Genomic DNA, 12,085 nt, shown 5'->3' with positions numbered 1-12,085 from the left:
CTATTGTACACAGCCCTTGAACACAGGTTACACAGAGCAGAACAGGCTTTTTCTTTTCTTCCTTTTTCTTTTTTCTTGCTAGAGCAGAGTGAAAGAATCCTTGGAATATGAAGTGGTGGTGGTCTCTCTGAGATTAAGTCTTGCTGGCTGGGGTCCTCCTAACGCTGGAGGGCGCGTGAGAACATAGGCAAAGTCAGGGGTATGAAATGGAAGGGGCAATGCAGCAGAAGGAATGCATGTTTTCAAGCGATTTGCATCATCCCCTATGTTGCTCTCATGTTAAAGAAGCAGACACTTGGGCGACCATTGGCATCTTTCATACGGCCTCAGAAATCTCAATGGTGCCGCTTGGCTTAATTTAGGACGATTCATTAATTCTTTTTCAAGTACAATTTAAAACTTCTGGAGTGTGCTAGTCTCTCATTTTCTGACCTTCCCCTTTGGCCACAGGTATCCTCAAGCGTAAGCATGTGCTTATCTAGGCGTCGATGAGGGCCCAGCCAGATGGCACGGGTTAAAAAAAAGCCCAGATAATATTACTTCTAATGTTCAAAATCAGATCTATTTATACGGCTATCGTCCTGAGAGTAAATGCTCAAAAAAAAAAAAGTTAAATTTCTTCTAGAAATAAGGTGTTAAGATTATATACCCTCAGCTTCTTCTCACAGGTAGGGGAACCAGACAAACCCCAGAACAGGCTGCTTTATGGGTGTGTGTGTGTGTGTGTGTGTGTGTGACAGGGAGCACCTAGTCAAAGGAGGGCCCAACTATCCAAGATTGACTCTCTCTCTCTCTCTCTCTCTCTCTCTCTCTCTCTCTCTCTCTCTCATGTTTGTTTGTGTGTAGTGTGAGGAAGGAGCATAGAAGAACCGCATAAAATGATATTTGTGCTTTCAAGGTCTTTGAACAGGTGGAGGGAACATCCAAAAAGAAAATAACTAGCTTCTGTTAAGCCGGTCTGCAGGGGAGCCTGGCTAGTCATGAGCGCGCTGAGAGCTTGTGCCTTGTTTTCTGATGAAGAAGGGCCTGTGGGGCTCCTGGGGTCACAGGGACTCTGCCAGCAGAGAACAGGCTTGAATGGAAAATGCCACAGACATCCACAGGTTTGTACCGACCTTCTCTGATGAGAGAGAGAGAAAGCAAGATAGAGATAGATAGATAGATAGAGAGAGAGAGAGAGAGAGAGAGAGAGAGAGAGAGCTCAGTAATTACACACTGCTGGTGGGCCCATGACCACTGCAGGCAGAGACTCCTACCCTCTCCTACCATGCCCCACCAGAAGCAATGTCATCATTTACATCTCAGAGTCAAGTAAGTTGCAGTCAGAGCTACTTTCTTCTTCCCACTTACCAGTTTTGGGGGGGGAGGGGTGGAGAGAATGAGAGGGAAGACAGCAGAGACAGAAGGAAAGGAAGAAGCCTTCCAGAAGTCTGAGAATTTGTACTTGAGAATGTCCAGGTGTCCCCGCCAAACACTCTAACATGATAGGCTAATGATTGGTTTCCACAGAACTGGTTTAATGTTCGGATCTAATACTTTGAAATGCATCTCTGTCCCCTCCCTTACTCTAACCATCGCCACGTATAAATTCTCTGATAAAGAAAACTATCACCAGTACTATTCACGAGCAAGGACTTGTCAATGTTTTAATATGGCTTCTCCTTAGGGTTTATAAACTTGCAATTAGAACCCATTCTAAACATAGACCGTCCAGAAAAGAGACACCGGTGCCACGTACACCCTTTGTCTGGATCTGGCAAGGACTCACACGGGTAGAGCAGATTTTTTTCATTCAGGAAAATCTTTGACCTGAGGGTTTCCAGCTAAATGCAGACAGAGGTTAGCTTTATACAGAAGTAAAGGGTTCTGTTTGGGGCTATCAACTTTCCAGGTCACCTTTTAACTCCTTGACCTGAGCTATGCACACGTTTTGAACCCCCTCTGAATTAGAAGCAGGCTGTGTATAGCAGCACCTTTTCTGGCTGCAGCGCTCACTTGGCTCCCCAGTTCACTGCGTGGGCCTGAGCCGATCTTGAAATCCCAGCTCCCAGTCCACTCTTCACAAATCCCTTCACAGTTCTTGAGTACAAGGATACTTTCTGAACGTCTGCACGCTCCGCACGTGATTGCTGAAGGTGCTTTGACTTTCTCAAAACACATAATCCCGGGGTTGACTTGGTTCAAGAGAAAGGGTTGCTCCTGGGCATGCGTTACTGGGTTTCCATCTCCTTCTAGTGGAAAGTCCCAGCCAGTTATCAATTAATAGTGAGTATCAACAACTGTTTATCTAGCCTAACAGAGGGCATGTCTGGAGATAACTCCTTGGACCAAGCCTATTGTGAAACAGCCTGAATCGTGACCAGTTTACTCCCTCTCTGGCAGCAGACTAACCACTTAACCCTTGCGATGCCAGAGGTGGGAACCGGATTTTGTTATGGGTTAATCCGAGCGACGAGAATCCTTTTACCACGGTCCAGAAGTAAGCAGGCTGAGAGCAGAGTGCCTGGGCTCCTGGCTTTGTGTGTTTATGCCTTTAAGGATCTTTGGGTGGAAAAGTAAAGATACGAACACAAAGGAGCCATTATAAGACTCACCTGTTTACGGGCCCAGATTGTATCAGGTCAGGGGGAATCTAGACAAGGGCGGGGCTTGGACAAGTGACAGGACAGCGTGGCAGCAACAGTGCTGGGTGAACCATCGCAAGTCCCAGGTGTCAAACCTTGCTGCCTCAGAGTTCTTTGTCCTTTTTAAGCACGAACAGATTGCTTCGTGGAGGTTCTATGAGTCTTGTGCCAACGGGAAGAGCACTAACCAATCTCATGTTCTTTCGTAGCTCAGTATTTGACAAACTCGATTTTGGAAACCGGGAGTCACTTTGCTTGATAGCTTGGAGGGGACAGTCATCTGGAGAGGCACAAAACAATGATAGGTTTTTCCGGTGCCTGAATGGAAACCTTGCAGGTGTGGGTAACAGAAGCCGTATTTTTTGGTGATTTGGAGGGCCAGATCCTGGCACCTTCTCGTGGCTGCATGAAGTGTGTCAGCTCGGGATGTCAGTGACAGCTCTTTCCCAAAGGCCATTAAGTGAGCACAGGACTTTAGGGCAGAACCTACGAATATTAACATTTTGTTGAAGTGGTCAAGGAACTGTCTTTGGTTAGGAGTTTTAGAGAGAAGTGTCTGAGTGTTGTGGCTATTGAGTATGGACAGCCCTATAAGGAAAGACGCCTCCCAATTTAGGGGGTTAAAAAGGAAACCAAGTTTCTTTTCAGGGGCGTTTTAAGTTTGGAATTGGTGTCAGTTTAGAAACACAAATTGAATGTTATCTTTGAAATTCCTAATTTAGGGAAATAGATGCTTGAATATTCCGTGACATTAAAAAAAAAATAATCCTGGAGCTGAGTGCTCTAGAATCAATCACCTGCATAGGGCAGAGGCAGGGTCATGAGGAGGAGGGAAGGTGGGGCAGGAGGGAGACCCATCTCTGAGGAATGGGGCCCCAAGATACAAATTGCTCTGAAGGAAAAACCTGACAGACCAACTGAAGGAATGAACTCAGTCTCTGGAGGTATCTGGGCCAAAACAAGTTTTAGGGCTTTGATGATAGGGTGGGGAAATGTATTATGAATTCTAAGATAATGAACATCAAAGCCACACAATTTGCAGGAAAAGTATGTTACTGCCAGATTGCAAGTTTTGGAAAATAAATGGCAGAATGACTTTTGGCTTACCAGGCTGAAACTGGATATTTGAATTCCTCGAAAGAAAAGACCAACAGCACAAAACCTTATAAACATATGTACAGGAAATTAATCATGATCATATAGAAAAAGTACATGAATTTATGTCCCATGAAATTAAATTAAAGCAGGAATAAGTCAGATACTACTCTTAATGGAACAGCCATAAATGGGAACCTTTATGCATTGCATAGAAATTTATAATTAGATAAAATTCACATTTATGAAGACTATTTTTTTCATAGTTAAGAAAAAAAAGATTCTGCTATCATACTTATCATTTCCTCATGTTCACTTTATTCCTGCATAGAAAAGCAGAATGGGTTGTAATCTCATCGCAAGGTTGAGTGAGGCTTGGAGCATAGCTGGACACTGAACCTTGCTGCAGTTGACGGACTGTCTGAGAAGTCTTTTGGATGTCAAGTTTCCTAACAAATGGATGTCAAAATGGAACTTGAAAGGGCAAGCGCAAAAGAGAGCTAAATTATGTACCTGTCAGCTGTGTCACATCTTTCCCAGGCTGCCCTTGGGATGGGCAGATGAACTTAAGAGTTGCAAAGAGTCTGAGAGAGGTAGTATACCCATCAGTTGTCTGCTGGATGCCTTCAGGGCAGCGTTTTGGGGTATAGGATGGAGGCCTTCCACCTTGGTGCGAAGATACACCTTCCAAAGCTATGGCAGGATTGGGAAGACTCGTAGGGCCATGACGCTTCCAAACTTTCCACACTGCATCTTTATCCATGAAATGAAGAGTTGGACTTAATGGTTTCCCTCCACTCTGATGCTTTATTGTTTCACGAAGCCTGTTTTAATGTGACATCTAGAACGATCCTCTGCCCACCAGATGCAATCCCATGCAGAAGGCAAGGGGCCTTTCAGGTCTGAATTTACCACAGCCGTTGACAACGGCCCTTGCGGGCTGCAGCTTCCTGTAGTTACTATGGGCACTGTCCAGAGTCACAAGTGAGGAAGGAACCACAGGGCCATTTTTCTTTTCTTTTCTTTTCTTTTCTTCATTCCTGTTTCAGTCCAAAACTGGGCTCCTATTGTAGAAACAAGACCTTTGAGCAATGTTCCATGTGTTTATTCTACTTGTATCAAAGAGACTTTCATCTCCCCAGGGCAAATTATTAACACATTCCTCCAAAGATGGGAGGGTGGAGGCCTGGCCTTGGAGAAAAAAAAATAATAATCACCATTATAGTAAAGAGCTGCCCGAGATGAAAACTTAACAGACACTAACATAAAAGTCCCAACTTCTAATAACAGTGGTTGGCTGAACACCAAGGTCTTTGTGCCCAGGGGAGCATATCTGGGCCATTTCTTGTCTGGAAGCTGACCCTTCTGTGCCCAGGAATTTTCCACTAGAAAGCTGATGGTGTTGGAGGTGGGGACCTTTGTGGGCACCCACAGCCGGTCACCCTCAACCTTAGCAGGAGACTAAATCGTATTGGCTGACTGAACAGTGAATGACTCTAGGTTCCAGGCTGTAAATGTTTGTCTTTCAAGATTATTTGGTTGAGAAGAGGAGGGAGAGAGCAGGAGGGTGAGGGGAAGGCAGGGTACTGGGGGAGTGGAAGGTGGGGGTAGGGGAGAGACCAACCAATCACACTTAGATGTAGTTAAGACTTAGATATAGTCAAGGGAAGTAACAGACGTGACATAAGCAGAACACCATTTGGCCTTCACTAATGGATCACTCCCTAAGGCCAAGGCTTTCGGGAATTGTTTCCAGGCAGATCATGCTGTTTTTTTTTTTTTTCTAAAGCATGTCCTCTTGATTTACAGGGTCCACGAAGTACCCAGGCACCTCCAGGATACAGCTCAGTGAACTGTATGCAGAAACGAGCCTGGTGGAAGGTATGCAGGGGAGAATTAGTTGGGGCCCCAGGCTCAGACATCATTTGTGTCTGCCTTTTTAATAATCTTCCCAAGTAACACCAACACATTTGATACCTCAAGACTCACCTTCGGTGACTGTGGCAATCAAGATGAAGGAACAGCCATGAATACATTGTTTGTCATTAGTTCCTGAGAGAAAATAAGAAGGCAGCTGGGATTTGAAAAGCTTCCTCTAGCAGAACAGCCCATAGATTCTTCTGCAGAAAGAGCCTAGGACTTGGGCACTCTTTTTTATCTGAGGCTAAGAGCTTGGCTATGGTCTGAGGATCCACATTATTCCTACATCAAGAGGACATCACTAATATCCCACTGTTTCACCAGATTCAAATACAGATTTTTAAAGCCTGGGTTAGTGGTGGCAACTGTCATTTCCGTTGACATCTGGGTGACTGCTGTGATCATTGAAAGTGCTGAACTCCGAAACTGACACTCAGAGTATGTCATGTGTCTCTGTACCGTGGTTCTCAAAGAGAGAAGTCCCGGTCAAGCATAGTCGGGAGACATTCCCGGCTGCTTTAAGTCAGGGGGCGATTCCTTTGGTATCCAGCAGGTACTGATCATCTTAAAATGTACAGGATGCCCCCCAACAAATAATTACTAATTAAAACATGTGGTAGAAACTGGCTAGGTAGTTTCGGAGTGAGGAACCCCAAAAGCAAATAGTCTTTACAAGGAAATGCCCCGAGGCTTGTTGGAAGTTCTGACAAAGGCCTTGACAAAGGCCAGGGATGCCAGAGATATTTCAACAAAAATGTCTTTGGTTGTGCCCTGGCTAGAAGCCAGTATGCCAGATGGGAGGTTTCTGGTTTCTCCTTGTCTCTATTCCTTCTGAAGGCAACATGACCAAAACTGAGAGGAGGCATCCCATGGCTGGACCAACTGAACTGACCAACTCATAGGTCTCACCACAGTTTCTGCTAAATGTCTATAAAAAGCCCCAGTCTAATTGTTTAATGCCATCCCATCTCCCAGGACTTCTTCCTGTTAGTAGAAACTCTATTTACTTGCTTCTTTCTTTTCTTTGTTTCCTTCCTTCCTTCCTTCCTTCCTTCCTTCCTTCCTTCCTTCCTTCCTTCCTTTTCTCTCTCTCTCTCTCTCTCTCTCTCTCTCTCTCTCTCTCTCTCTCTCTCTCTTTCCTCACAGTGCCCATCTGTAAAATTCCTTTCTAAACTCACCCTCTGGTTGTCCATGAACCCATCCTTTGAATTTGAGAGACGAGAACCCAGAAGCCACTGACTTGGTTGAAGTTGGCTGTGACCACAGTGCCTGTCACCCTAACTCCTGATTAAACCCATCTGATGTGAGAAAGAAATCTTCCTTCAAACTAAAAATTGTCCCATATCACTACCTACCCTGAAAGTGTCAGTAGAACTGAAGCTAAGAAACTTAGCTTCGCATATTCTTGTGTTGGGGATCTTCTTTACTTAAACTGGGTAGTAGTTTGAACATGAACATCCTCCACAGGAGAGACAGCTAAAACTAAGGAACATTCGAGGGGTAGTTTGGAGACCTAATACAGGGTAAGCTTTCTAAAGTATCTAAATATACGAAGGTGATCTAAGTCAAATCACCAAATGTGGGAGATAGAGCCCCAACTGAACATCTTTTGTCACCAAATAGAACTCCTAGTTACATTCAAAGGGGTCTCGTAAGACTCCCCAAACAACCCAGGCTGTTGCCAAGGCTATGGGTTGCTCTCCACAAACTTATGGCAAGGCCCTATTGCTAGAGACAATGCCTACACAACCCATTGGACATGGGGAAGTTGAGCTCATGCTTACATAGAGCTTCACCCCTAGTAAATAGAGTTCTGGGTGCCAGAAAGTACTCTCCATGCTACCAAAGGAGAAATGCAAACAGCAGCCCAGCTACAAAAGCTTCAGTCCGCCGTGGTGTACTTCTTGCAAGATCTGCTAGTGCAATGGCAGCACAAAGCCTGTGGGAGTCCCCAACCAATATTCTATTTGAGTTAAGGCCTTGTCCATGAGACAGAGCCCATACCTGACACTGCTGTGGAAACCGAGAACACGAGACCAGATAAGCCATGACAGAAAAACAAATGCCATTGTTCTATTAAAGGAACGCAGCAATAAAATAACTCCTGGTGACGTTCTGAAATACCCACAGATCCGCGTTTCACTCACTAATCATCAGAGAAATGCCCTCTTGTAGCAGATGGGAACTGACAGAGACCCACAGTTGGACAACGTACAGAGAGTGCCAGGCTTTGAAACACTTAGTTCTAAACGGGATGTCTTCATCAAACCCCTCCTTTCAGGGTTCAGGGAGCTATTTGTGGAAGATGAGACAGAGCCAGTGGAGATGGAGGACATCAAGAAAACAGTACAGAACAGGACTGACACACATATCGTTTCACGGAGACTGGCATCATGCACAGGACCTGTACAAACTCAAGCCAGGCACGATTCCAGTACTTCGGGGAAACACAATCTCCCATCCTAACCAAGATGCTATCTCCAATGGACAACCACTTGCAAAGGAAAATTCAGTTTTCTCCAGTGGAGTCTCACGGGGATATTAACCACACTCAAGGACAGGCCCCATGCCCAGCTGTAAATGGCCAGCACAGAACAAACTCAGTGGTGTTTTTGTAGATCTTTCCTTTCATAGCGCTTTGTTTAGGCATTTAAAAAAGTTTTTTTACTGGTGTTTTGTTTATATATTATGGTTTCTGATTTTGTGGGATTGTGTGTGTGTGTGTGTGTGTGTGTGTTTCTTGTCCTTTTATCCCATTTTTTAAATTTTGGTTTTTTTGTGTGTTTGGTTGGTTTCTAAGGAGAGAAAGAAAATCTGGAGTTGGATGGGTTAGGAGGTAGGGAGGATCTGAGAGGAGATGAGGAGTGGAAAGCCATCATCAGAATACATTGTATAAATTTTCAATTAAAAAAAAAAAGAATACTAGATAACCTTATTACCAATTTCCTAACAGAGACTTGTATGCTTGTCATGTAGGAATCTGCTCAAAAGAAATCTCTATTTCTGTTTGTTGTTGTTGTCATTTTTCAGACAGTGTCTCACTATGAAGGCCAAACTGGCCTAGAGCTCACTGTGTAGTCATTCTGGCCTAGAGCTCACTTTGTGGCCCAGGCTTGCCCTCAACTCATAGTCCTTCTGCTGAGATTATAGGTGGCATCATTTCTATTCTGAATTCATTACTGGCTCTACCATCCAGTGCCTTTTTATGTTAAAGTCAGAGCTGTCATGTTTGATTCTTCCTTCTACCTTCAGTTTGGATCAGAGAGGTGTATAAAGCCCCCAAATTCATGTGCTAAAGACGTAGTCTCCAACTTGAGAGGAAGTGGCACAGTTCTTTCTTTCATTTTTAAATTTATTTTTTTTAATAAATTACAGGTTATTCACTTTGCATCCTAGCTGTAGCCCCCTCCCACTCCCACTCTTCCTCCCTCTTCTCCCTCTATGCCCCTCCCCTAGTCTACCGATAGGGGAGGTCCTCTTCCCTTCCCTCTGACCCTAGTCTATCAGGTCTCATCAGACTGGCTGCTTTGTCTTCCTCTGTGGCCTGATAAGGCTGCTCCCACCTCAGGAGCCAGCCACTGAGTTCATGTAGGAGACAGTCCCTGTTCCCATTACTAGGGAACCCACTTGGAGACTGCCATGGGCTACATCTGTGCAGGGGTTCTAGGTTATCTCCATGCATGGTCCTTGGTTGGAGTATCAGTCTCAGAAAACACCCCTGTGTCCAGAAATTTTGGTTCTGTTGCTCTCCTTGTGGAGCACCTGTCCTCTCCAGGTCTTACTATCTCTCCCTTCTTTCCTAAGATTCCCTACACTCTGCCCAAATTTGGCTATGAGTTTCAGCATCTGCTTTCTTTCCTACCTTTCTTCTTTCTTTCTTTCTTTCTTTCTTTCTTTCTTTCTTTCTTTCTTTCTTTCTTTCTTTCCCTTCCTTCCTTCCTTCCTTCCTTCCTTCCTTCCTTCCTTCCTTCCTTCCTTCCTTTCTTTCTTTCTTTCTTTCCCTTCCTTCCTTCCTTCCTTCCTTCCTTCCTTCCTTCCTTTCTTTCTTTCTTTCTTTCTTTCTTTCCTGTTTTCCTCTTGGAAATTTCTGGGAATTTTCCCATTTCTGTTCCATTGATACTATCTCTCCCTACTCTAAACTCCCTTTATTTTCTTTGTTAGGTAGCTCAGATAACAAGTTATTCAAGGCAGGAATCATGCTCCATTGACTGAGTTTTAAGTCTCTAGTGTTGGACCTCTTTTATAGCAGGTACTCACATATTTGCTAATTTGAAAGTTGAAGCTTTCTCTTTCTATTACCTCCAAAAAAAGTTACTTTGAGATTATTTTTCATTGAAAGCAGCTCCATTAACATCACATCCGCCCCTCAGGATCAGAAGCAAGTGTTTTCACATGAGTGGGTGTAGACATCAACACACATCAGCTAATCGAAGCACCCACAGCACCGAATGCATGAGTTTCATCAATATAGGTTACATCGACCTGACTTCAAGTTCAAAGAAGTGACGTCAGCAATTTCCTGAATGGTACTCAACAGCTCTAAGCCCTGCATATGGCTTAGAATTTAGGCCTCGATTTGAAAATTGATTTGTTCTATGTGGCCCGGTAGGGGGAAGAAAATCTTATAACAGGATGGTTTAATTCAAATAACCCATTTTGGAGATTAGAAGAAATTCGAATGAGGGTACACCAGAGAGTGATCTCACATTCATTATTATTTTAACAGCTTTCCACCCCCTCTGCTCTTCCCCTTGGCAGCCTGGGTAGTTGAAGTGAAAACACAGTATGGTGCAGGATTTAAAGCAGTTCTAGTTTCTATTCCCAACCGCACTGCCATAAGGCATGCAAAAAGACAGACGTTTCCTGGCAAGCACTTTTGTCATCAGCAGAAAGGGAAAACAGAAATACGTGTCAGGGAGACATTCTTTTGGAAAAACTGTACAATGGCTTTAACTCAGAAAGAAGGCCTTCTTAGTTCCATCTCCGCTAATGTTCCCGTTGGGTTAAAAGCCAGAAATCAAGGGCAGAAACTAGAAAATCTAGTCATATCCGAAAGTAAAAAGATGGAGCTGTGCTGTGTGCAGGCATGCGTCGCAATGACAGTGCCCCATGCAGAGGACATGAGAGTGAAAAATGGTTACTGCAGGCACTACTCTTTGGAAAATGTAAGAAAATACAACAGAGTTCAGCTTTTCATAAACTATTTTAATAATCTGAAGGTCAAATCCTGATTTTTTTTTTCTAGCATGACATTTTCAGTCTTTTAGGCCAACCGTGCTGGCTAGTTTTATGTCAACTTGACACAGGCTAGAGTCATTGGAGAGAAGGGAGCCTCAACTGAGAAAATGCTTTCATAAGATAGGTCTGTATACATGCCTGTCAGTTATTTTCTTAATTAGTGATTGATGGGGGAGGCCTAGTCTATTGCAGATCCCTGGGCTGGTGGTCCTGGGTTCTATAAGAAAGCAGGCCGAGCACGCCAGGGGGAGCAAGCTAGTTAGACGAACCCCTCCATGGCCTCAACATCAGATCCTGCCTCCAGGTTCCTGCCCTGTTTGAGTTCCTGCCCTGACTTCCTTCAGTGATGGGCTACAATGTGGGAGTATAATCCAAACAAATCTTTTCTTCCCCAAGTTGCTTTTTGGTCATGGTGTTTCATCACAGTGTAAATCTAACTAAGACAGCCAGTGAATCAGGCCAGTGTTAAGGCTGAACACATTTTTATCAGTTCCAGCATCTTGTGATATTCCGTGTCTGAAACATAGCTAGTGAGAGTTGATTGTGTCCGTGTTTCTGTTGAACCTAGGCAGGACCTTAGGTCCTGAGGTCCTAAGGGCTGAAGAAGGTGTGTTTTCACTGCTCGCTGACTCTGATAACAACTCTCTTCTAAAACATTTGGACACCATCAATATTTCTCACATTATAGCATTCTTACATCTCTGTTTTTGGTGACTTGCAGCCAGCATCAAGCTCTCCCATTTCTACACAACTGCCTCTTGGCTTGGGTTGCAGTCCAAAATAGTTGAGGTAAGGGGTGGAAGCTTGCCTCACAGGGGCTAATTTTCTATGTTTGCGGCTCCCTTCTTGTCCCCTCTCTGGCTTGCTTCCCTGACACTCAAACACTTTGAGGACCTATTCAACTACCATGCGGACAATAGATGAGAGGTGACATCAGGAATCTTATTGGTCAATTTCAAGGAAAGTGTGTGTTTTCCAAAACTCATCTTGGTCTAGCTAGTTTTTCACGATCAACTTGACACAGCCTAGAGTGATGGGGTGAGGTGGGGGAGTTGCCTAAATGTCCCTGTGGGCATTTCTGTGGGGGGCGCGCGGTATTTTGATCGTGAGTGTCTGTAGGAGTGTCTAGCCCTCTGCGGGCAGCGCCATTCCCTGTGCAGGTTGTCTTGGGCTGTTTAAGGAAGCTAACTGAACATGAACGTGCCTAA

The 12,085-nt window shown here is 44.4% G+C and overlaps 1 long non-coding RNA gene across 1 annotated transcript; it reads right to left on the bottom strand.

The window, feature by feature from the left end:
* Nucleotides 1-1,620: 1,620 nt before the first annotated feature.
* On the bottom strand, nucleotides 1,621-4,789 carry LOC132654543 (uncharacterized). Its single transcript, XR_009592171.1, has 2 exons — nucleotides 4,233-4,789; nucleotides 1,621-2,904 (listed from the first exon to the last, which is right to left on the bottom strand). It is a non-coding gene; the product is annotated as an uncharacterized LOC132654543 (long non-coding RNA).
* Between the last annotated feature and the right edge of the window lie 7,296 nt (nucleotides 4,790-12,085).

This window comes from Meriones unguiculatus, chromosome 6 (assembly GCF_030254825.1).
Source record: "Meriones unguiculatus strain TT.TT164.6M chromosome 6, Bangor_MerUng_6.1, whole genome shotgun sequence".
Taxonomy (NCBI): Eukaryota; Metazoa; Chordata; class Mammalia; order Rodentia; family Muridae; genus Meriones; species Meriones unguiculatus.
This window is presented reverse-complemented; position numbering and strand designations above follow the sequence as displayed.